Below are 6,000 nucleotides of genomic sequence, written 5' to 3'. Positions count from 1 at the left end.
AAAACACTTGCGTGCAATGCGTATTTCCACCATATGAAGTGAATGCTAGAGGCCTCACTTAAAATTTTAATTGCTGCCAAGAATTACATGAAGGCTCATTACCGCGCATTACTGCAGTTATCTACAAAGTCTTTCTTTTAGTGTTGTGGTGCGGTGCAATCATTTGATCGCACCACAATCAAAACGCTGGGTGTAAGTGTGAAACCGACCAACGAAGTTTAAAGGTGATGTTTGATGACCTTTCCTTACAGAATGACTTGTATAGTGTTGATGTGTACTGCTGTATTAGATTTTACTGTAATGTGGAGTAATGCTTTAACCTCCCCCTTAAAGGTTTCTCACCTCAGCTAGGGAGCTGTGCTGCAGTAGTACAGTGTTGTGTAGTACAGGATATCAGCTTTGCTTGCTTAGAGCAAGCCAAGGATTGCTCAGAGATCTTCTGTGAGAGCTACACTAATTGTAAGTAGGAGAAAGTAGTTTTTCGTGCTGACCATGTGATTGAACTGGGATATAAATTAATTATGAATGGTGGGTGCTTTTAGTTCTTGCCCCACTGTAACGTTATTGGTGCCTAACACTAACTAAAAATGGCTAACCTCTCAGTGGTCACCGAAATTGAAGCTCAGCTTCCATTTGTAATTTTAGAGCTGTGGTCCGCTCTTCCGCCCCTCTGCCAAAATCTCAACCAACCATGCTCCTGAACGCACAGCCAAAGTTACTGCAGCATCAGCATCTGGTGCTCAACCACCACTGCACGGCCAGTGAAAGTAGTTCAAAGAATGCTAGCGCCCAAACTTAATGCATCAAAATCATCTGCTTTTAGAACATCATAAACCAGTAATAAAAGGTCCACGTTATCACATCCTACAAATACATGTCCAATAACTGTCCAGAGAATAACATCTCACTTATAAATGCAATGGTTCAGAGCATTTTACCATATGTTAACAATTTTAGTCCAGAGTATTATATCCTTCTAATACTGATGCAACTTTTTGTGTGTAGTATGACCAGAGCGGTTTATACAGCTTCCTTGAAGATCACGTAAGTCACTGAGTTCCAGAATGCTGCTATTTACACAAAAAATATTGATAGAAATGTTTTCCTAGCACTTTGTATGCACTCAATGACAGATGTAGGTTGTATTTTTATTTAATCTTCAGTAATTGATTAGATACTATTAATGTGTTCCTGTAGTGGAAAAAATGCCCTAAATAGTTACTTACCGTGTTTCCCTGAAAATAAGACACTGTCTTATATTAATGTTCCATTTAAAATATATGCTAGGGCTTATTTTCAGGGAGGGGTGGGGGTCTTAAATTTGTGGGGGTAGCCAGATCTCACTTTAGTATATAGCCCCCTCCCCCCACGTATATAGCCAGATCTCCCCAAGTATATAGCCAGATCCCCTAGTATATAGCCAGTGTAAGTAGTAGATAACCCCCGTCTCCCCCCACTGCTGCTTCTGCTGCCACTGATTTACCTCTCCTGCCTCTGGCCTCGTCCTCCAGAAATTCGGATTCCCCTCCGGCTAACACTGTGTATAATTCAACTCTTAGATCAGCGGTGAAGGTAGCTAAAGTTGTACAGTAACTGCGTCGCCCTATACAGAAAGTAAACAGAGATCACTTCCTGTATACGGGCTCTGTTACTGTCCAAGTTTAACTGCCTTCACCACTGATCTAAGATCTGAATTATGCACAGTGTTAGCCGCAGCCCGCAGGGGGTTCTGACTTTCTGGAGGAGGGGTGCAGAAGCAGGGAAGGTGTTGCAGCTGGGGGTGGGGTGGGGGAGTGCAGGTATTACCCAAAGTTTCGCAGTGCGCAGCTAGGTCTTATTTTAGGGAGATATCTTATATTTTAAGCATGCTAAGATAGGTCTTCTTTTTGATAATCCAGAGGCTTCCCACGTCTCCCTCCTCCTTGCCATTCCAGTGCTGGGACCCCCTGAAGGCCATTTGCAATGGCTCACGGATTTGACGCACAGCAGTGTTATAATCCCTAAAAGGCAGAAATCACATTGCATTACTAAATTGGAGGTCTAAAGTGCTTGAAAACATCTTGCGTGTGTAGACATGGATCAGCAGTTAGTGTAAGTAGTGTACTGCTTCACACTGACAGACTAAACTCACTGTGTAATGCACCTCAAACGGCTGTTTGTGTAGCCGTGCTGGACTGGTGCGCACCATGGCGAGAGTGCAGGCGATGGCGGTTTTCAAGCCCATATGGTCGGGCTAAGGTAGCTCAATGACAGAACAACTGTCCACAATGAAGCAACGACCTTATTATCTTGGGCCAGGTGTGCCCCCCAACACACTCCTCTAGCGGGCCATTGCTTCATTGTGATACGCAAGGCTTTTGCAATAATCTGTCAGGAACCTTGGGGATGTATTAAAGGTGTTGTGTGCAGCAATTCCTGCTGGCTGGTGCCCGGTTCCCTATTTTGTTTCTCTTGTCACTACATTATATGCTGAATGATCCGGAGGCACAGCTTCTAACTCCTGCTACCCCCTTGGGTCTGCCCACCAGGGTATCTAGTGCCACTCTACGTGTCTACTCTCTACTGTGTCATTGGTGATACGCAAGCCCCTTCACTGTGGCAAGGTAACGATCACGAAGGGGAATTGACACATGTACATGCCTTTTGTTTTGTTGTTGCAGCTGCAGTGCAGGCAGAAAAACTAGGCATGTACACACATCAGAAAAAAAATTATGTTTGGTAGCAGCCAGGCTGATTGTTCAGATCACATATAGAAGTGGCTGTCACTATAGCAGACCACTACACTTTGAACAGGCAGTTAAGGTCTCCTATAGAATTTACAGTTTACAGCTGTCAGAATTTAGGTGTGTATTAAATGTAACCCCATTCCATGTATACATAAATGCATATACAAGCATTCTTTTGTAATTTAATTAAAAAAAAAGCTTGATTCTCAATTTACAGGTTTTTTTTTTTTTTTTCATTATCATTTAGTTTGGATTGCTGTCATTTCAGCCACAGCAATACAGTGTACAAACTGTTCCTAAATTCACACTTTCCTGTGTAAGGAATTTAGTATCACAACGCTGGTGCTTATCAAGCAACTGCAATTGGCTGACACTCTCATCTAGCATTCAACTGCAGAAAGGTTTTGTATAAGTTCTAAAAAACAATGTTAAAGGGATCCAGAGATGAACGTTTCACACAAAATAAACATATCAGTCGATAGCTTGTAAAGAATAAATGCTCTACCTGATAATTTCGTCAATCTGGTGTGCATTTTTTAGTGTTTTTTATCCATTATTGCGCCAGGAAAAATCAAATATGGCCGCCGGCTCAAATCCCTTCTGCTTCCGGGTTATGAGTATTTCTGGATGTGCTGTCTAGGCTATACGAGACTAGGCTGCTGTCTAGGCTATATGAGTAAGGCTGTAGCCTTTCATCTGTGTGCTTTCATTTTGGTATGATGTGCAGCTGCCTGTAGGAAGTGTCTCTCATAGAAATGAAACTGCAGTCATCATCAGTATCTATGTAGACAAAGTGCACACAGATCATATTGCCACACGTGTCTGTTTCAGAGATTCTCTCTCAGCAGCAGCAGCCCCTCCAATGTCATCACAGCTCTCAGTATGCAAAGCAGGAAATCTGAGCCAGGAGGTGACAGGCTTGGGCTTGAAAAGACTCCACAGAAGAGTGACTCAGCTATAATGATTCCAGGTCAAACCTAAACTGAGCCAGTCGGGGATTCTTATCACAGCAGATAGTTGACTAATTAAGCAGATACGAATGAAACTAAAAGCAGGGTAGGTGTTTACTGTCATGTTCCCACTGATAAATGTAATAAAATACATGAGGATGCTTCGTCTCTGGTTCTCTTTAAAGCGGTATCATCACCATAAAAATCAAATTTCAACAGCAACTGGTCTGAGTGTATTAAGTGATAAAGATGCTAAGCCTGCATTTAAAACTTTCAAAACTTTTTCTGCTCTTATGATTTGGAGTTATCACATATTTAAGGAGCACTGGCCCTTTAGTAGTCATCTCAAAGAATTGCATGCTGGGGGTTCTTTTTATCTATAATCTATTCCTCCTCTTCCCTTTATTTCCCTCCCAGCTGCTTATCTGAAACCTAATCCCCTGCTCACTTGTGTTTACAAGCAAGGCTGAGGTGACTCAGCGATTGGAGGAGACAAGAAAAAAAGTAAAGGGCAGAAATGACATCACGAGTTAGACTTAACTTAATGGACAAGGTGGATATACCGCTACACTCGTAGTGTGAACCGAGCTGGACCTGGGCAACCAGCCCACAGATCAAGGTAGAAAAGAAGAGATTTGGTCCGCTTCAAGTCACTCCAATGATTTATTTGGGACTTATCCCAGGGCAGCCACAGCAAACTCAGCTAACATGTTTCGGACCTGCAATGGTCCTTAATCATAGCATGGTTATGGCAAAAACATCACAGGTTAAAAAGGGCATGACAGGGGGAGTGGTTGGTCCAGAGCCACCCGTAAAGGGGGTGGAGCCGGCCAAAATACAACCTTGTTCCCTCCGTCATGTTACAAATGCATAAAATATAAAATGTAATATAAGAAACAACGAGGTATAAAAAATGTGAAAAGGTTTGAGTAACCTGAGAGGAGAACACCAAATAGAAAATTATTTTGTTGGAAATACCTCGATACTGCAATTGAACCATAAATAGTATGTATAAATACTAGCGTACCAAAAAAGTATAACATGGACATAAAATGAAAAGGACAAGAACAGGACAGGAACCCCAGACAATTGGGGGGAGGGAAGATTGTATCAACCCAAAAAGGTAAGCAGCTAACTTGTGATAAGTGCCAAATCCCATCTCGCATTTAGGCCCCATGGGGCTCTTGTCTTCATGCGAAAGATCCAGAATGCCTCTCGCTTCTTTATTAGGGCTTGTAGATCCCCTCCTCTCTTGGGCAAAAATACCCTCTCTATACCCTGGAAAGAGAAAGAGGACATGTCACCTCCATGAACACTTCTAAAGTGTTTGGCCACATTAGATATATGCGTGGTAGACCATCCTGCCCCCAGAAAGTGCTCTGAAATTCTAGCTCTAAGGGGTCTGGTGGTACAACCCACGTACTGCAATGAGCATGCTGTACACGTCACCAAATATATAACGTTTTTTGTCCCACAGTTAATAAAATGTTTCATGGAAAAACAAGTCCCAGTGGTGCGTGATCGAATGGTGCGGGTCTGGTCATGCACAGAGCAATAACGACAGGTTGAAACAGCACATTTGTATGAGCCCTTCAGAGATAGCCAGGTGGAGGTCTGTGGGACAGAGGCAAAAAGACTGGGTGACAGGAGACTGCCCAGAGTCGGGGCCCGACGACTGGCAAATTTAACGCCATTCAGAAGGAGAGGCCGCAAAGCATCATATCCCTCCAAAACCGGGAGATATTTCTTAATAGTCTGAACAACCTTGGTGTATTCCGAACTATAGGTAGTGACAAAAAAGGGGCCTCCCCCAGAGGTACGTACAGACGTGTTGTCCCGTACCAATTTGGACCGAGGAATAGAGAGGGCTCGCCTCTTGCCTCTCTCTATCATCCAATGTGGATAACCTCTCTCCAATAGACGCCTCCCAACCTCCACAAATTCCTCCTCCAGAGTCTCTGGATCCGAACAATTCCGGCGGGCCCGAATGAATTCGCCCACCGGAATGGCACGGATCGTGTGCTCGGGGTGACAACTTCCTGCCCTCAGAGTCGAGTTACCTGCACAAGCTTTTCTATACGTACGTGTCCTGATGGATTTGGAAATTATGTCTCCCACCAGGGTGACATCCAAATAGTCAACACTTTTATCCTGCCATGTGTACGTAAACTTGAGATTGCAGGCATTGTCATTAAGAGAGGCAACAAACTCCTGGGCTTCCTCTTGCTCCCCTTTCCAAATAACCAGCAAGTCATCGATATACCTCCCGTACCACGCAACGCACCCAAAAAGACGGCCGTCACCCCCAAAGATGTGGAACTCCT

This window comes from Hyperolius riggenbachi, chromosome 6 (assembly GCF_040937935.1).
Source record: "Hyperolius riggenbachi isolate aHypRig1 chromosome 6, aHypRig1.pri, whole genome shotgun sequence".
Lineage (NCBI taxonomy): Eukaryota > Metazoa > Chordata > Amphibia > Anura > Hyperoliidae > Hyperolius > Hyperolius riggenbachi.
The sequence above is the reverse complement of the archived record's forward strand: the minus strand, read 5'-3'. Positions refer to the sequence as shown.